This window comes from Sebastes umbrosus, chromosome 11 (genome assembly GCF_015220745.1).
Source record: "Sebastes umbrosus isolate fSebUmb1 chromosome 11, fSebUmb1.pri, whole genome shotgun sequence".
NCBI lineage: Eukaryota > Metazoa > Chordata > Actinopteri > Perciformes > Sebastidae > Sebastes > Sebastes umbrosus.
In genome coordinates this window covers 30,558,603-30,579,825 of record NC_051279.1, presented here as the reverse complement: position 1 = coordinate 30,579,825, position 21,223 = coordinate 30,558,603, and the positions used below count along the sequence as shown (strand labels likewise).

General features: G+C 40.3%; 1 long non-coding RNA gene across 1 annotated transcript; it reads right to left on the bottom strand.

Annotated features, from left to right (window-relative positions):
* Positions 1 to 18,911: 18,911 nt before the first annotated feature.
* Positions 18,912 to 19,779, bottom strand: LOC119497241. The gene is made up of 2 exons (XR_005208890.1): positions 19,311 to 19,779; positions 18,912 to 19,184 (listed from the first exon to the last, which is right to left on the bottom strand). It is a non-coding gene; the product is annotated as an uncharacterized LOC119497241 (long non-coding RNA).
* Between the last annotated feature and the right edge of the window lie 1,444 nt (positions 19,780 to 21,223).

Sequence of the window (21,223 nt, the reverse complement as noted above, 5' to 3'; positions counted from 1 at the left end):
TGGACTTGCGCCAGCCAATGTACCCACGTAATTAATTAATTTTTGTCTCGTATGGCGAATTTTCGCAACACATTGAATAAAACACATCAGACTCAGTGTGCAAGGTTTCTGTGCGTAATGTTTTTTATCGTATGACGGATTAAAAAAATGCATACAAAAATTGTGTGCAAAGACCTTAATTCTTCCCAATTTACAGTGTTTTGTACTAACAGTGTACCTGTACAGTACGTCCCGTAGTACCCAGGTACAAGGGAACAAGACGTGAAGTTCGGGATTAAGGGGGTAACAATCTCAGAATTTAAAAAAAAATGTATACTCCCCAAAAGTGAAGCCAAAATATCTTGTTCACCCCCTGGTGGCTGGCTGCAGTATAGGTCATAAATCCTGCCCCCTCAATGTTAGCAGAAGGAACATCGGCCAAACTAAAAAGTCAAAGTATACGTCAAATACATTTTTCCCAAAGATGGTTTATACCGCGGCTCCAGCACTCCAATCACTACTGTACAGTGGGAGGAAATGGAGAGACGTCGTCCATCTATATATAAACTCGGGAAAAAAAGTTTGGAAATTTGTGTTTGGTGGATTATTTTTATGTTGTTACAATGCTAATTGGCATTGTATTTTACATCATTGGAAAGCCTGTTTATTTACCTTCACAATGATGTCCAACTTGTAAGGATCATGCATTTGTGGGATGAGCAGCACAGCTGATTATGAGGGTAGCGCCTAAGAAGAATTTGCAAAAATTCTTCGCCGATGCTAAACAGTGTATTCTCCTGTTGGTATTGACTCTTGTTTTGAGTTGTTTGGTGGATTGGATGATTGAACTCTCTATCAGTAACAAGGAACAAACAAGACATATTGGCTATTTTACAATTTATTCATTTAATACACCGTCAGGAGCCTCAGTAGCGAGTGGAAGATCCATACACAGCCACAACAGCCTGGCACCTCCTCCTCATGCTGGTCACCAACCTGGTCACACGTTGCTGTGGGATGGCGTTCCATTCCTCAACCAGGATTCGTTTCAGGTCAGTCAGCGTGGTTGTGTTGGTCACTCTAACACGTACAGCACGCCCAAGCTGATCCCACAAGTGTTGAATTGGGTTGAGGTCTGGACTCTTGGCAGGCCGTTCCACTCTCTCTGCTCCCACATTGTGGAGGTAGTCTGTGATAACCCTGGCTCTGTGGGGGCGAGCGTTGTCATCTTTGAGGATGAAGTTAGGTGCCAGATTGTGGAGATATGGGATCGCCACTGGCTGCAGAATCTCATCCTGATATCTCACTGCATTGAGATGGCCTTCAATGATGACAAGCCTTGTTTTGCCAGTGAGGGAGATGCTGCCCCACACCATGACACTGCCCTCACCAAAAGCTGTTACTCCATTGGTGCAACAGTCAGCATAGCAGGAGAATACACTGTTTAGCATCGGCAGAGAATTTTGGCAAATTTTTCTTGGGCGCTACCCACATAATCAGCTGTGCTGCTCATCCCACAAATGCATGATCCTTACAAGCTGGACATCATTCCGAAGGTAAATAAACAGGCTTTCCAACGATGTAAAATACAATGCCAATTAGCATTGTAACAACAGAGAAATAATCCACCAAACACTAATTTCCAAATTTTCTGAGTTTATTATGGAAATAACATGGAGATCTTATCTGGATAATGACATCGGATTCACAGGCCGTCACATTTGCATCTGGTATTAATAAGCTTTCTTATTATCTTTATTCTTGTGGTCGGATCTTGATATGCAAGCCTGGCCAGGAAGTTTGAGCTAGCAGTGAGAGTTGGAGTTGGGTGACCTTTTAACTTGCTGGGCGGATAACCATTATGTTGGTGGTGTTCAGGTGGAACAGCGAAGGCAGTCCCTGATGTTGTGAAAGACTGTGATGAAGCAAGCTATGATTGGTTGGGGTCGGTTGTGTAGTCTGCCACGTCTCTTAGCCAAGTGATGGCAACAGTGTATGGCTCTGCTGATCTGACACAGTGACATTCACAAGAGACAAACATATTGTGACGTCTGACCATGACCCTGACCCAGAAGGTCAGAATTAAACCACAACATTTCCCAATCTTATTTTCCATATTTATACAGTTCAAAGGTGATTCAAATTCCCACTTTGCTGTTGAGTTATGATGATCCAAATGTTCTGCTGCTTTCATTCAGGAAAACAAATATTTGTCTTCGAGCAGCAGATTTATCCTCATCCTCTTGTGGATGACCTTTAAAGATCCATCCGACGTGGTTCGTACATGCACTCTATAAGTAGAAACATCATTGATCCATTAGAGAAACAGCTGAGCAAGACTTCCCGGTGGGTAGAAATATGATGTGCAAAATGGACACAGTTTATTGTGTGTCTAATTCAAGGTTGCTGAAACGCAGGCTGTGATTATACTTCACTAAATGGGATAAAGCTGTATTATCCTGTGAAAGGTAGGTGGTACCAATAAAGACTTACTGGCCAGAGATCCAGAGGTTGAAAATGAGACTCTGAGCAGGTCTGAAGTGGCCGAGAGGATGAGACATCAGAATAAAAGCCTCAGCTGTGGGCAGCTGCACCAATGAAGCGGCCCTGACTCTAAATGTGAACCTGATTTATTTGCCTTCCAGCCCTGTTACGTTTGAAGTGCTTTTTGAAAACGAGGAACAAGTAGGGAAATGATGCCATCAGCAGAATGCCAACACATTTGCATGAGAAAAGAATATCGCTGTGATGAACACTTTCCTCTAGTACCAACCATTCACTTCCACACAGTGAATCATGGCTCTTATTCCCTCTCTACAGTTCATTTACATGCTCGGCGATTTATTCAGCCATTCTCCATGGAATTAGTCTTGAAAAGATGTTATACCAGTTGACAAACTGTCGCCTTTATCTTGACATTATGTACAGTAAATCTAACCATTTTCAAGCTTGGGTGTTCCCATTAGACTGAGAGATGAGGTCGGTCCATGATGTGAATACATAGGAGGAGAGCTGAGAAAGCTCACATCTGACATTTCCTTCAACTTCAGTCTGTCGATATTTAATTTCTTGGCTCCCAATCAACACAATCCAAGCCAACTGTGGCAGAAATGTTGCCTTGAAATTGCTGTTTTAATTTAGTTGCTGAGATCAGCGAGCTCTGCAAGATCGTTCTGCACTCTCAACAAGAATCCCTTGTTGAGAAAAAGCATTTACGCTTGACTGCACCAGCACACAATCATTACTTTAGCATGAGCTATTGAGCCCCTGTATGCAGGTGTAAAAACTAAAGAAACAACATCATTTCACCTTCCGTCCTGCACTCTGTCCCGTAAGGCATGCTTCGTTCTTAGTACACAACCGAATTTAAGACGATTTGGTTTGATCACAAAGAACCAGCATTGTTATGAGTTTATTATTGTGCCGAGCCGCCTCAACTCAATGAGACAAGACAAAAGTGTTCAAGTACAGAAGTCTCAATATTTACAATGCAGGGGCGAAATATGACAGTCAACCTTCAGCCCACTGTTTCTGAAAGCATGGGATCTGAGGTGGCTGCTTTTATGCTACCAATATTACTGAAAAGCAGCACACTATTAGTATTTATTGTTGTCAGTACACAGTTAAAAGCTTAATTTACATCTTAATGGTAAGGTGGAAGGGGGGGTTGGGGGGAATGATAGCAGCTCATTGTATTGATCAGGAGAGATAATTATGTTTCTGTTCCGACATAATTATTTCAGATATATGAAGTCTTTCCTCAGAAAAATATAATCAATTCTCATAACAGTAGTATTTAATAAGTTAAATTAGTTCAGAATTTTCAACACACGTTGGGCATTTTAAAGGACCAGATAGAGAGCCGAAGTGAGACCGGAGCCACACATTCTTGTTTACTAAAAAAGATGGGACCTGTCATCCCCCACCCCGCCCCATATATATTATAATTACGGCCTTGACTGACACAGCAGACAATCACAGGGAGGTCAATGAGGTCAATACTATAGAAGAATTGCTGGTGTACGCTCCCAAAACCAATAAGAACACCAGTCACAGTTACCATTTACTGCTGATTTACTGAAAGGACAACCCATAATGCCATGAGGTCCATGGGATTATGGGTTGACCTTTTGTTCGACTCCCTGTACTTGTTTGCTTTGAGTCTGATGCTCATTTGGGTCTTTGGAGTATTTTAACATCTAATTTCATGAACAAAAGTAAAATACCACAAGCTTTACATTTTGTTTGGAAGTCCAAGAGCAAACCAGAACTACTACTTCTGTTGAATCTAATCTTTTATATACAAATTTGTTTTGTTCAAGTCGCATTGATGACCAATAGACTCCATCAGAGGCTCAAAACACTGCAAAAAATCCATAAAAACAATTCTAAAGTATACAAGACTTCCTCTGTAATTCAATATTGTTTTCAAGGCTCAGCAGAAAACAAATCTATCTTGTAAAATCAAGTTTCAATCCTTAAAACATTTTAATAACTTAAAAAAATGATCACGCTGTCTAAATCGTAATGAATGAAACTGCAGTTACCTGTACCTTCCTGGATTATTATTTATGGATTTTATAGTGCAGTTACATTAAACTTGTGTTTACAGTTTTCTGATGTGAGGCAAGTTCTCAAAGAGCCGTTATTCTGTACGCCGAGGTAGAGGAAAGAAGCTTTTAGTTTAAATCATAATGCAGCAATAACATAGAAAAAACAAGAGATTAGTCTCATATGAGTTTCTCTGTGCAGTGAGCTCCTGTAGAACTTGTTTGTGGTTAAAAGGCACATCAATCTTGCGTGATCGTCAATCAAGTCAATCTGCAAAACAGCTCCAAGGCAAAAACTACTGACAGAGCACCAAGTGAGGCATGAAAAATCCTGCAAGAAGAGTGGAAAACACGACCATGCAGGCTAATGTTTCCATCACCTCAGCCAATCAAATAGGGAACAGAAAGAGAAAGACCGTGGCATGAAAGAAGCCATGTAATCACAGCTTGTTTCTCAGGCGCCCCGGGAAATCTCTCACAGGAGCCTTTATGAAACATGTCAGAGGTCGATAAAGCCGGAAGGGGAGGCTGAAAACTATTTGTGACAGATGAGCTAGTCACTTATGAAGAGGGATTTATAGAGAGGATTACTGCAGGAGTGAAATTTATGCAACACTGCTACACAAATCTGTGAAATACAGGTAGACTGTGTCTTATTAGCTCCCCAACCATGAACTGAATGATGTGACAGTAGCGCAAACTACGAGATGAGCACCTTCATCACTTTTCCAGCATTTTTTTCCTCAAATGTCATAGAGAAAAGTAACTTCTTTGTGTTTAATACACAAAGAAGTTCCTACTCTCACCTATTGTCATGAGGGCTGGGTCATGACCGAAAGAACTAGGTCGCAGGTACAAGCGGCCAAAATGGGTTTTCACAGTAGGGTGGCTGGCGTCTCTCTTAGAGATAGGGTGAGAAGCTCAGTCATCCGTGAGTCGAAAGGAGCAAGCTGAGGTGGATCGGGCATCTAGTAAGGATGCCCCCCCCCCCATTCCAGACATCCCTCTCCCCAGCAACATTTTCCAGCTTTTCCTGGGGTTAACATGATATGAATGGAAACTGAATTAGATGTACTAACAAATACCTCGTCAATAGGAGAATGCAGGCAAGTCGCATTTGTCCACCAACACAGAAAATCACCTACAGTTTAGGCAACTAGAACAATTTGGTTCATACTAAATGTAGGAAATATTATACATTTTATTCTATGATAGCCTATTCTGCACATAAACTAACCACAGTCATCAATGCAAGTATCAGCATACAGACATGCTTACAATGACAATGCTAACCTGCTATTGTTTAGCAGGTATAATGTTTACCATATTCACCATCTTAGTTTTGTGTATTAGCATGATAACATTTGCTAATGAGCACTAAACACAAAGTACAACTGAGGATGTTTCATTCTGGACCAAACTGCTGGACCAACCCATAGACAGACCACCATTACCATTCAGAGCCACGCCATAGTGTGCCTACAAACGTTCAACAGGCCCCTTCATGTTTGCTTTAGTTCCCTTTGAGTTCAGTTTTAAACTGAAGGTGTGACAGGACAGTTTATCAGCACGAGTCAACTGAAAAGCATCCTTACCAGCAAGACATTGCAATTTACAATGTAGGCATTTTATCCAGACTTTCAAATAAGTGTAACAGTAAAAAAAGTGTGCGTTCAACCATCAGCAGGGTTATCATCCAGTGGTTGAGGAAATACTCTTGCTACTTAAGTAAAAGGAGCAATACCACAGAGTAGAAATACTCTAAAGTCCTGCTTTTAAAATTGTAATTAAGAAAAGGTACAAAAGTATTTGCATTAAAAATACTTAAAGTACCAAAAGAAAAAGTATTCATCACACAAAATGTCCCATTTCAATAAAATGTGTCTTATACTATTGTATCATAATCATTGATGCATTAATGTGTGTTCATCACTTTAATTGTGCAGGTGGTGAAGGTGGAGCTAATTTTAATTACTTTATATAGGCTACTGCTGGGTAGCTTGTGAATCCCCATAAATGAATCAATAATAATGATAATAATAATACATCATAATTATGTTTTACATTATTAATCTGAATCTGTCAAATAATTAGTAACTAAAGCTGTCAGATTGATGAGTAAAAAGAACAATATTTCCCTCTGTAATGAATAGAAGTATAAAGTAGCATAAAATGTAGATAGTCAAGTAAAGTACAACTATTTCCAAACTGTACTTAAAGGTGCAGTGTGTAGGATTTGGCGGCATCTAGCGGTGAGGTTGCAGATTGCAACCAACTGAAACTTCTCCTGTGTGCCAAGCATGACGGAGAACTACTTTGGCCGACGCTAAAATGTGTGTAAAAATGCGAATGGTTCTACCTAGAGCCAGTGTTTGGTTTGTCCGTTCTAGAAACATGGCGACCGGCTCCGTGAAGAGGACCCTCTCCCTATGTAGATATAAACGACTCATTCTAAGCTAATAAAAACACAACTCTTATTTTCAGGTGACTATACACTTAAGAAAACATACTTATTAATATTATATTCTATTTCTGCTAATAGATCCCCCTCAATGTTACACACTGTTCCTTTTAAGTGCAGCACTTGAGTAAATACTTACTTTCCACCACTGTAATTATCCACTGGAGTGTTATGAAGCAGTATACAGCATTAATCAATAGGTTAAGTTAAACAGCAGCGACAGACACCTGAATGTGTGTCGGTTGTACTGTGTTGTAACGATGTGTTCTCTCTCTAACAGGAGCTGCAGGACAAGGCGTTCCTCTGTGTTTCCTCAGCTGCTGCTCTAGATTCTGATCCTCACGTGTGAAAAGTGTCATATGGATGTGTATTGAGCTTCAGGTCATTTAGCTCCTATCTGCGAGGATGCTCTTATAGTTGTACAGTTCAAACACCACAGACCCGTTCCTTATGAACATAATGATTTGTGACTGTTGCTGGCTTAGCTGTATGTTGACAGAGTCAGTGATTTGGATGGTAATTTTCCAACCTCTTTTATGAAGAAACTGAGGATAATAGAATGATACAAACTTTTTATACAAGCAATCAGTATTAACGTCATTCAACAATAACACAGGCACTTTTATAAATGAGATAGCAGCATAATTACGCAAGCATAAAAGCATCATCGACACATTATCATATGATTCAAATATTTGCATATTTGCTGAATAAGTATTTTGCTACCAAGCAAAACGTAGATAAGAAACACAAACAATAAAACAGCTCTAACAGAAGAGAGCTGTGTACCTTTCCTATCGACGTGATGGGAGCAGTGTCAGGTGTGTGTGCACAGTGCGGCACATTTCATTTCCAGCTCACATTCCCGTCATGTTGCTGACGGGGTGAGAGTCTAGGAGCCTCGCTGACCTTGACCCTGCCTTTCTCATTTTGACAGACGAATAAAAATGTTGCTGAGCAACAGCAGCCTGACTGTCCCTTCCAGCCAGAACATCCGTTTCACCGCTGCTCATTTCAGGAATATAATTGACCATTTGTTGAGCTTTTTAATTATATCCTTGAGACTGTATTCATGACAGTATTTTTGAATTTGGCTAATAACTGGATCACATGGCTTAATGACTACTTTTGCTAAACACTTATAGGAGTATATCCAGTCTCATTTCTTAATTAACTTTGCTATTATTCTTAAGGTTAATCAATCTTGTTTTAAAAGCAGGTTCCTGTATTCAGGAGCTAGCAGTAAATGACAGATGACCCCTCAGACGTTTCATAGAAGATCAAGCCAAATATCCACTCCTGATCAAATGTCCCTCTCTAGCTCATTCTCTTTTCATTGTTATTCATCATCAAACACTGACAGCACAAGGTTTGCATATCAGAGGTATGGCTGTTGTTTTAAAGTACTCCTGGTAACGCTCTATGTGCTGGTGCCCTTTTTTTTCCGCCACTGCCCTTCAGACAGCCCGAGCCTGAGGCTTCACTCATAAGCACTGAGCTGATGATAACAAAAGACAGGAGCAGGTGAGCCTCTTTCATTTAGTCGACCGATAATAGCTAGATGAACATTACCTTAGTCAGGTCTCTACACAGTCCCCCTCTTTTAGATTGAAGGCCATAAACCGCGTTCAATAAACCCTCGTGCCTGCTGACACAACAATATTCAAGGACGCGTAACGTGCTGATTCACTCCTGGGTGTTATCAGAACTCAGCCTAAACTCACGTTATTTGGCAAGCATGTGGGAAAAAATACATTTTCATAGTTCATTTTTGAGCTTTGTTGTTGTTATTTGTGGCTCCAGCTGGGTGAAAACACTTATGACTTTGCTGAAAGCATTAATCAACATTTTATTGCTGATCATTATTATCTCTTTTATTCTATTTTATTTTATTACAATTTTATTATTTTAATACCACCTGCTTATTTTGTGTAGTTTCATAATTTTTATTTATTTATTTTTATTTCCTTGTATTTTTTTTATTATCTTAATTACCCATCTCTTATTGCTTTCTTATTCAATTAACTTTTATATTGCTTGTTTTGGTGTGCATTAGTCTCTAAATCCATTTTTTAGCACTCTATATTGATCAATTCAACTGTGATGTCAATATTGCTCAAAATAATATGGTTATGATTTTTTGCCGTAATCAAACAGCCCTACTCTAGTTACCTTTATAGTTTTGCAAAATGTATGTGTTTATTATAACCTTTCAGTCGTGTGAAGCTGACCTCCAGCTGCTAAAAATGGGAAAGATTTGTTATATTACAGCACTTTCACAAAGCTATAACATCATCAAAACTCTCACATGTGTACAAGACAACACTAATCTGTCAAAAGGACTTTTTCCACACAAAAACAAGACATGTTGTCTCAGAAATCTCCTCCAGCCTGCAGGTTAGTTATTTCTTTATCAGAGAGGTCAGAGAGTGGAGCCGGGTTTAGGACTGGACACGCCGAGTCCCCGACATCGACACAGACTAACACCTGACAGAATTCCTACACTGAATTGGCAGATAATTGCAAGGATGTGTGGGAGTCAGGATCTCATCCACAGTAAAAACACATAGTATTGACAAACTTATTTGTCTGGCTCACTTGAAATGAATTCATTTACTGTTTTACCTCTGCTACCTCTGCTGTGCAGCTCTTACAAGTCAGCACTGTTCGTCTCTGTTCCCGCTGTTTGTCACTGTATGTGAAGTATATGTGATTACATAAGCCTGACCTAGTTGTGTGTTGTTATCATAGTAGTTCTTCTATAGTTCCCCTGGAGAGAGATTAAGCAGCAGATAGATAAAAGTTAATGTAAAAGAAAACACACTTTGAGCCTTGAGTAAGACCAAAATTATTAAACACTAACATGAGATTTAGTTTGACCTACACTGTGACTAATAAGGGGGGATTCCAGGACACAAAGTGTACTTGAGTCAAAATATCCAGCATTAGATTTTTAGGTTGTAGCGGGTTCAGTTTTAAAGCTAAAATGAAGATACTGGCATCATATGAAACTAAAAAAGCAGAGGAATCCATTGGTTACAACCATACTAACTTGCTACATACTAGCTTGTTGTGAAGGAGGTTAAATAACGCTCCAAACTTCTGCTAAATTTTGGCGAGGAAAAACTGGTATGACCGTTTTCAAAGGAGTCCCTTGACCTCTGACCTCAAGATATGTGAATAAAAATGGGTTCTATGGGTACCTACGAGTCTCCCCTTTACAGACATGCCCACTTTATGATAATCACATGCAGTTTGGGGCAAGTCATAGTCAAGTCAGCACACTGACACACTGACAGCTGTTGTTGCCTGTTGGGCTGCAGTTTACCATGTTATGATTTGAGCATATTTTTTATGCTAAATGCAGTACCTGTGAGGGTTTCTGGACAATATGTGTCATTGTTTTGTATAATATATACATACCTTTGCATAAAGGGATCATATTAGTCCACCTCCATGTGGATAAGAATATAAAATACTTGACAAATCTCCCTTTAAGGTTGATTTTGAGATAAAATATGTGCAATTAATTTGCGATTAATCACGATTAACTATGGACTATAGACTATGGCCCTGAAATTTATTGCACAGTACATTCAGAAAATGCCATTTAAGGCAGGCTTTTGCCGTGACTAAGATCGATTACCTAATAAAACAGAAGAGTTGGCAGACTGTAGCTGCAGAGGGATTCCCTGCTTCCATGGACAATAATATAATATGAAACGGTGGTTGATTTGTTACACATAACCCACATCAATTGACCAGCAGCTGCTGTAAATGCCATGGATAGCAATTTCAGCTGAGTGGAGAACCGGCCTGTCTAACTGGCTTTGCTCATAAATCACCAAGTGTGTTTTGTGTTATTTTATATACTGTTAATACATACTGTCTGCCCAGAGACATCAACATCATGAGTTTGACTGCTCATACTCACAGCAAGTGATAATTATTTTAACTTTTGACAGACTTAAACGCCCAGAAAAGAGATCTTTAAACTGCAAAGTCCTCTTTAAAGCTGCACTATAGTGAATATTTTAATATAAACGTGGCAAAAATGACTACGTATAACATGAAAGGTGTTGCATGCAGTGACAAAAGCACAAAGAATTATCACCTGACTGCAATTTGCATAGCCAGAAATACTATAATGGACCTTGCACATAATTGGGTGGCATCAATCTTTAAGTCTAAAATAAGGCTAGAAGAAGTTCTGTTCTATTAAATCATATAGAAAATATCCTCTTTAAGAAAGCAGGTTTTATTGTATGCTCTTTGAAATGAGCCTACTTCTCACTTGATTTATTACCTCAGTAAACATTGTAAACATGAGTTTATGGTCTCAACCGCTAGTTTCAAGTCTTCTTCAATACAGCATGATGTTCATTTAGTAAATGATGGTCCCATTTAGAGTCAAGTAGACCATAAAGCAGGGGATGCTTTAGGGCGGGGGCTACCTTGTGATTGACAGGTCGCTACCACGTGTTGTCAGGTCTGGGTGTTGTTAACCTTTTCACAGCGTGTTTTCTGTTCATGGAAGTTAAATGTGACATTTTGGTCACCTAAAAATGTCACATTCAGCCTTCTGTTGTACTGAGCTCCACCCTCTGGTGTCATTTCTGGTTGCAAAAAAACAAGATGGTGACAACCAAAAAAACAAGATGGCGACGGCCAAAAAAACAAGACGGCAACGGACAAAATACCAAACTTGAGACTTCAAAGTCTACAAACCAATGGGTGACGTCATGGTGACCTCCATCCATCTATCATACATCCATTTCTTCGATAAGGTCTATGCTTAAGCAGCTTTGGTAATGTACAGTAGCTTATTAAACAAGGGTTTGAAATTATATTTCAATTAATGAGGGAGGGGATGTGTTCTTCTCTATTTGATGATAAAATGGGAAGCATTTTTATATAAAATCTTCCATGGAGCAGCCTTATCAGGAGTAAGGTCTGTCTAATCATTTTGTAAACAGAGGACATAACATCTAACACAGTTACATATATTATACTGGGTCTCATGAAAGATGCTTTACTGATAATTTGCTTAATAATGTCATAACACATTGTGCAACATTTCTTCTTGACATTAAAATGATTGCAGCCAATTCTTTGAGTGACATTTATGTATTCAGGACGGGCCGAACACAGAATCATGTTTTGCTTATTAAAATGACTGAATATGGCCATGTCATTTCATTGTGCGTAAATGACCTTTTTTTCAATTACATTGAAGTAATAATTACACAAGGAGGAGCGTGAGGAAAAGGTCATATGAGTGTGAGTCTCCGGACTAGATTTTCTGTGAGTTGGTGCGGGCTGCATTTGTGTTCTCTTTTTCATCATTTTGCTAATTCAAAAGGTAATTTATTTAATGATACTCATCACCAAGGCAACGCCTGGGGACAACAGTTAGATCATCAGTTAGAATATGTTATTGTGGGGAAAAACAGGCAGTCATGAGTTCCCCAACTCAGCTGTGGCCCGACCAAGACAAGATCCTGAAACACACTGCAGTCAGCATCAAGTTCAACAACTTCGCACAAGAGCAGGACTGCCTAATTCATCAATTTTTAATAAACATTTAATGAAGTATTTCATCAATTATTACTACAACTTGCCCTAGCTTAGACTTCTGCTCAGGTTGAAGATGGGAAGAGCTATGTTGGGCATTATGAGAGGTCACCGGATGCCATGAAGAGCAGAACGTTGAGCTAAATACTAATATCAGCATATTAACGCTGTGTTCACAATGACAACGCTAACTTGCTGATGTTTAGCAGGTATAATGTTTACTATATTCAACGTCTCAATAATTGTTAATTAGCACTGAACACAAGGTACAGCTGAGGCTGATGGGAATGTCAGTTATGCAGGTATTTGATCATAAATCAAAGTATTGGACAAATTAAAAGTTTGACCTGATGATGGTGCTCGATTAAAGTATCACCAGAATGATTATAACTCATCCTGAGAGTGACATGATGTCTAAATGTAATGGTAATCCATCCAGTATTTGTCAAGACATTTAACTAAAACCACACATGTCAACCTGGTGCTAGAACAAGGTTCTTATTGTCTGGGAACCATGAATGTCTGTACCAATTTTCATGGAAATCCATCTATAGTTGTTGAGATATTTCAGTGGTGGGCCGACAGACAGATATTGCCATCCCCCGAGCTATGCCGACATATCTTGGTTTATTTCAGCTCTTTTCAATTTTGCGTTATCCTCCGATATAACTACCTGCTTCACCTTATTTCAATTTGCTTCCCACTTCTCATTTACAGCGTTGTAAATGAAGACCCTTCCTGGATGATCCTCGAGGTGAAATAAAGTGTAAGGATGATTAAATCAGTCCTCATCTTGTCATCACCTCAGCGTGTGATTTACCATCTGAGATTTTATGTTAATAATCTTGTTGCAAGACGTTGACCGTGTTTGAGGGGAAAGTTCTCTGTTTGATAAATGAAGCGCTCGCGCCTTTTTTACCGAACTTCATTCAAAATGATCAAGAGCTTTTCAGACTGGCAAAACGCAATCCTTTCAATTTAAGGACTCAGCCATTGCATCGCTGCTTCTCCCCGTGTTCCAGCTTCCCGGAGGAGTTGCCTGTCAACTGTGCAGCACTGGCTCTTTTTCAGCATCAGGAGGGAGCGCTGGGAGGCAACACCATTTAATTGGCTTTTATGACAAGAAAGTTACTTGATGTTGTAGTAATCAGAGCTTTTAGAAAGAAGAGTCGTTAAAACCAGCAATCAGCCAATTGTTTTAAGTTCTCTCTCCTGTTTTTGGCTTATAGGTAAGGAATTTATCACATGTGAGACATTTGTTTATCACATGAAGAAAACCATTTCCCATGGGAATATTATGTTTGGGACTCACTTGGGATTTTGGATATGTTACACGTGAAATGTAAAAACACCACAACCAAAAACAACAATATCACACATAATATCACACAGGAAGTCTGTTTTACATGTGAAACATGTACGTAAAAGCACATCACAGGTGAAACAGTATTTCACACATGATGAATTCACATATACTGTGGGTAAATGTAGTTTTTGGATAGGGCTGTAAATCGATTAAAAATATTCAATCACGATTAATCGCATGATTGTCCATAGTTAGGTACTGCATTTAGCATAAACAAATATGATCAAATCATAACATGGCAAACTGCAGCCAAACAGGCAACAGCTGTCAGTGTGTCAGTGTGCTGACTTGACTATGACTTGCCCCAAAACTGCATGTGATTATCATAAAGTGGGCATGTCTGTAAAGGGGAGACTCGTGGGTACCCATAGAACCCATTTTCATTCACATATCTGGAGGTCAGAGGTCAGGGGATCTCATTGCAAATGACCATGACAGTTTTTCCTCGCCAAAATTTAGCTGAAGTTTGGAGCGTTATTTAACCTCCTCTTAGGTTTTGTAGTTTCATATGATGCCAGTATCTTCCCTCTACCTTCCGCTACAACCTCAGAAAGATCGATTGCGTTAAAGCGTTAAATAAATTAGTGCCGTTAAAATGCGTTATTATCGCGTTAACTTCGACAGCCCTAATAGAAACAATGTGCTGTGTTTCCTCATCACTGACAGATTGTGTTTACTGCTCTGTTTGTTCACAGTAAATGAGAACCAGCTGAAATTCTTTTCATGTTTGCCCTCTGCGACACACTCAAGCATGCTCTTGTCATACATTAGTATACATTAATGTAATGCAAACACAAACAGGATATAGAATATGCAAAGCAAGGAGTCTTGGGTCTTGAACTTTTCAATGAAGACCGCACATTAGGGCTTTAATATTAGTACAACAAATTTACAACAACTTTATTGGTCACTGGAAAGAAAAAGTCAGGTCATCTACTCAAACAGAACAGAAACAAATGAGATGAAGCATAAAGGAACATTTCACTCAATGTATATGATTTAAATTTAAAATATAATCAGATTATAATCAGATTTGATTTAGATGAATTGTTCTTTAATGTGTATCTACAATATATTGATTTGTGAATATCGGGAGGTTCACCTGAATCGATATATTTTTTTTCAGCACCATAGGTTTCGCTCTTTTTATATAAATAAAGCCGATCTGAAGGAGACGTACAGCTGTGGTTAGTAGTCAGTGGCAGTGCAGCTGGGCAGCGGATGGAAATGATTGACAGCTTGGATTTCTTCAGATGTCTTTTTTTTCTCCACACTTTAGTTTCATTTTTTATGGTTAGACTGTCATATTGTTTAGTTTTTTGCTTATTAGGAAAGCAATCCAAACTGATATTGGTCAAATGACAGAAAGAGCTTTGATACTATCCAGAACATGTTGAATCAGAAAATGTATTTTTATCCATCCTAGTTTTCATAGGATTGATGTTGATTCATAGACATTGAGTTATAGCTGCATGGAGGGAGGCTGCTCACTGAGAGACCCCATTACAGGCTTGTACACCTTCTATTGTCAAACAATGTCTCAGCATGAGAGCTAGAAAAATGTCCCGACCTTTTTGAAATCCACTCACTTATCAGCTTCCTGTGGCTTAATACAGAAACCTCTTCGATTCAATACTCCCTGTTGCAAACACCCGTCCTCTCTTGAGAGCTCTCAGCGGATAAGTGCATACTGTATTCTCAAAAAGTGCTACAAACCTACAGTGGAGGAAATAAGTATTTGATCCCTTGCTGATTTTGTAAGTTTGCCCACTGACAAAGAAAAGAACGATCTATAATTTTAATGGTAGGTTTATTTTAACAGTGAGAGACAGAATATAAAAAAAATAATCAAGAAAATCACATCATATAAAAGTTATAAATTGATTTGTATTTTATTGTGGGAAATAAGTATTTGATCCCCTAGCAACCAGGAAGAATTCTGGCCCCCAAAGACCGGTTAGATTAGTCCTCTCGCTTTAAGAAAGTACTCTGAATCTCAACTCGTGACTTGTATAAAAGACAACTGTCTCAAGTCATTACCTGTATAAAAGACACCTGTCCACAATCAGATCCCAACCTCTCCACCGTTGGCAAGACCAAAGGTCTGTCTAAGGACGTCAGGGACAAGATTGTAGACCTGCACAAGACTGGAATGGGCTACAAGACCATCAGCAAGCAGCTTTGTGAGAAGGAGACCACTGTTGGTGCCATTATTCGGAAATGGAAGAAACACAAAATGATCATCAATCGCCCTCTGTCTGGGGCTCCACGCAAGATTTCGTCTTGTGGGGTAACGATGATCATGAGAAAGGTGAGGGATCAGCCCAGAACTACACGGGAGGAACTTCTTAATGATCTCAAGACAGCTGGGACCACAATCACCAAGAAAACCATTGGTAACACACTACGCCGTAATGGATTAAAATCCTGCAGTGCCCGCAATGTCCCCCTGCTCAAGAAGGCACATGTACAGGCCCGTCTGTTTGCCAATGAACACCTGAATGATTCAGAGAAGGCTTGGGAGAAGGTGATGTGGTCAGATGAGACCAAAATTGAGCTCTTTGGCATCAACTCGACTCGCCGTGTTTGGAGGAAGAGGAATGCTGACTATAACCCCAAGAACACCATCCCCACCATCAAGCATGGAGGTGGAAACATTATGTTTTGGGGGTGTTTCTCTGCTAAGGGGACAGGACGACTTCACCGCATCGAAGGGAGGATGGACGGGGCCATGTACTGTGAAATGTTGGGCGACAACCTCCTTCCCTCAGCCAGGATACTGAAAATGGGACGTGGATGGGTCTTTCAGCACGACAATGACCCAAAATATACGGCCAAGGCAGCAAAGGAGTGGCTCAAGAAGAAGCACATTAAGGTCATGGAGTGGTCTAGCCAGTCTCCGGACCTTAATTCCATAGAAAATCTGTGGAGGGAGCTGAAGCTTCGAGTTGCCAAGCGACAGCCTCGAAACCTTAAGGATTTGGAGATGATCTGCAAAGAGGAGTGGACCAAAATCCCTCCTGAGATGTGCGCAAACCTGGTGACCAACTACAAGAAACGTCTGACCTCTGTGCTTGCCAACAACGTTTCTCCACCAAGTACTGAGTCATGTTTTGCTAGAGGATCAAATACTTATTTCCCACAATCAAATGCAAATCAATTTATAACTTTTATATGATGTGATTTTCTGGATTTTTTTTTAATATTCTGTCTCTCACTGTTAAAATAAACCTACCATTAAAATTATAGACCGTTCTTATCTTTGTCAGTGGGCAAACTTACAAAATTGGCAAGGGATCAAATACTTATTTCCTCCACTGTAAATGTTGTGTGGCTCTGTGGTTTAGATCGTGAGTAGGTAGCATCACCAACAAGAACCAAGAATTTGTGAGGTTGATTCTACGATGTGATTATCTTGTTTTCCGTGACAAACAAGAGGAGAAAGTTACCTCAGGGGGGGGCGATGCCACTCTCTTGTAATCCAGAGACCAACATATAAAGGTGTGATCTGGCTTGACAGCCAGGATGGGGGAAAAAAACAAAAAACTCTCAGGTCCGTGCTCCTCTCTGTGCTCCACCTGATCGCCCAGAGCAGCTTACACTTACCTCACCCATCCATTCCCCTCAGTGGCTCCAGTGGTGCCTGAGGTGTGAGGGGGAGTTATTTTGGGTTCTTCTTTTGGAGTCGGTGGGACTGTCTGCATACATCGATCCTTCGTAACCTAAAGCAGGACGCTTAACCTTTTCCATCCTCTATTATTCAGGCATGCACCTCATGAACTGCATTCATCACCTCGTCAGTTTATTGATTACATGTGACACATTATAGATTACAGTTTGACAAGCCTGTCAGTTGTGATTAGCAGAGTGACAAGCCCAAGGTTAAAGGGTCTCTGGTATTGGTACTGTGAATAATGGAGACAACAATGTCTGAAATTGGTCCAGTATTGAGGGAGAGTGTTGTAGACGGCAGCTGCTCGCTATGGTGCTAAGCTGGCACCTTCATTTACGTCTACTAACAGTGCTTGTTTTTACCATGACATGTTATTATAAGCATCTGACAACATTATGGAAAGAGTCTCACTGAGGACAATGATGGAATACTGCAGTGGTTCCCAAACTATTTTCCTCAAAGCCCCCCTGTGAGGAAGCACCAACTCCATCGCTCACTATTTGGTTAAGCCAAGTGGGATAGATCACAGTTTTCTGTGTTTTCTTTGGTCTGTAGTTGAGTGGTTCATTGACTGACGGGGACTGAGTGCCTCCAGGTGTGTTCAGGTGTGCTCTGATTGACCAGGTTCTCACTTCATGTGTATCCAATCTCCTCACCTAGTCCTCACCTGATAGGCCAGTCTGAACTGGAAGGGCGTGTCTCTCAGGTTATATTAGTACGTGTGAAGGCAGAGGTTTCTCTCTCAAAGAGCAGCACCAGACCTGTGGTGAGCAGTGGATGTGAAGTTGAGGATTCCCCCCCCCCCTGTGTTTTTCCTTTTGTTTGATGATTTTTTTTTCAGACTGAAAATAAAAGTCTGCCCTATTTTTCAAGCAACTTCATGACCTTTCATCTTGCTCTCCTGCACCTCACAACACCCCTCTACTTGTTTCTTAGAAAAGCTGATTTTCTGAAGTCAAATCCACAAATAAAACCCTGAATTTGAACAAGGCATTTCAGTGTATTAAATTGGTTAGTTAGTCTAATTCTTTATTAAATCAACTTTCTTTAATGAATATAACTTGTCAGCTAAATGCTAACAAATATGGATATTTTATTAGATAAAAACATATGCATTTTAGAAATGATTATGTGTCCCGGGCCCAACAGCAAGGCCGCATCTTAAAGTACCAGTTAGAGTTTAACAATTAATGTTTTTGCTTAGAGCCGACAACACCACCTAGGAAATACTTGGAGCCTAGGACTCTGATAATTTCAGGTTCTTTTAAATCAGGTGAGCAGAGTTAAAAAACAGGCAGAAGTTTAAATCAAATTAAAACCAGATTTATTGCAATTAAAATAGCATGGGTCTAAAAAATTAATGATTAATCTAAAAGCTAGAAAGAATAAAATGTTACTAGCAACAAGGTTAAAAACCCTATAAAAAGTCCAGTCCAATCTAGTCCAATCCGGCTCTTTAATCCAGTTCAGTCCACTCCAGTCCAGTCCAGTCCAGCGATCCTCCCGTGTCCGCGTCTTAGCTCCTCCCGTACTCCAACAGCCGTCTGCCCGTCTCGGCCGTCTCTCCAGCACCGTCCGAAACTGTGAAATAACGGAGACCAGGACCAGTAGTGTGTTCGCCACTACTTGGCTATCACAACTCCAGATAAAAGCTATCCTGGTCTGTTTCAGTGTGTCCGCCACGTAAATGTACCAAAGGGTACTTACGTTTTTTGAGTGAATCTGCGTTGGCGGACACGGTCTGCTGCATGTAGTCTCACAGGACTCTCAGGTCACTGGGCTGGTAGGTAGTAGCAGGAGGGCTTTTCTGCTGCACTGCTGTCTCTGGACTGTCTCTGACTGAAGATCTCCTCTTCTGCTGCGAGCCGTTCTCTCCTTTTGTGTCCTCTCCACCTGTGCTACATCCTGCTAATTGCAGGCTCTCAGCCACACCTGCTGCTCCTCTCCTAATCAGTCTCTTTGATTGGGGGTGTGGCTGTCCACGGGTCCAGTTCATGACATCTTAACACACTTCATTCTACATATTAAAAGCAACCAACAAGCAGGGATAAAATATACAAAATAGAATAAAAACCATAAAACATGCAAAATAGAATAAAAACAACCATAAAACATGCAAAATAGAATAAAAACAACCATAAAACATAAAACATGCACAAGTCATTTTTGACCCTGTCACAATTACATCTATCTTTTTCTTGCTTCATAACACAGTTATTGGAAATAGAATAGAATCTAATTCTACAATGGTATAATACTAATAATATTAGCCTGATCTTTATATGCTGACATGCTACTAAGTAGCAAAAATATATATTTTTTTGAATAGTTTTGTGTGTTATTATGGTTTTAGTTATACATGTTCAAATCTAATTTTGGCAACTCAGAGCATAAAAATCGTGGCATCTTTGGTGCCCCTCTAAGGGGGGCCCGGACCCCAGGTTGGGAACCACAGGAATAGTGGAATGCATGCATGGTGGAAAAGTGTCAGCCGGGTAGAGTTTGTTGTGTTGGAGTACAGAAAGCGTAGCTTAGTGTTATCTAAAAGATTTTTCAATGTTGTGGCTGCATATTTAGATGATTTCCACAACATTGATGAGGTCTTTGAATCTGATGGCCGCCTTGGACACAATAACAAACATTTTAACATTTTATTTCTCTGTAGGATCCAGTCCATAATGTTGTCAGACACCTATAATAACAATCTGAGCCTGTCAGTGGCAAAAACAAGCGTTTAATTTTAGTGAACGTAACGTTACATTGATGCTGCTTTCTTCCCTTCGCAGCTCGTTTCACAGCTGCCGGCTGCAGCGTTCTCCCTCAATACTGGAACAATTTCAGAAATTGTTGTCCCAATTAGTCACTTAGACACAAACATAGAAAACAGACGTTACCCTTTAAGAAAGATCATGCCACCCCCCCCCCCCCCCCCCCCCCCCCCCTCTACAGACAGTGTGAGCAACCAAGGGCTGCATTTATGTTCGCAGGTCTGACGTAAATGGACAGCAAAGCCCCATGTCAAAACCTCTGTCCTTTAAGGCTCATTAAACCCTGTTGGTCCACGGCCACCTACAGGCAGACTGGCAGACAGGGGGGAGGCAGACAGACAGCCAGGCAGGGAGGCTGGCAGGTAGAAAGACGAGTAAGCACGCAAGCAAGCATGAGCGCTGTGCAGCAGGCTCCTGACAGAGAATATTAACATACCCTTGTTCTTCATGCTGCCTACACGCCTGATTAATGAGGACAGGCCCGCTGGATGGCTGAGTGAGGCGGTGAGCACAGACAGAGGGGGATAAGTAGGCAAAGAGAGAGGGAATACAAGAGAGACAGATATTAGAGACAGAGTGAGGCAGAGAGAGGACTTTAGAGATAGCAGACAGAAAATCAATTACCAGGCTTAGACAGAGTGATCCGACTTTCAAAGCTCTTCACTTCAGAAGTTTGAATACGCTCAGCTTCATTCTAGACAAGTTTTCCTTCCATAATATCATCATAGATTCATTAGAGATTCAGCCTGATGTTTCACATGTGAAAAAAACAACAACGCTCTTTCCAGCCTCAGTGATGGTGAAACAGAACAGTTGTGCTTTGTATACATGCCAGGCACAGTGATTAAGAGT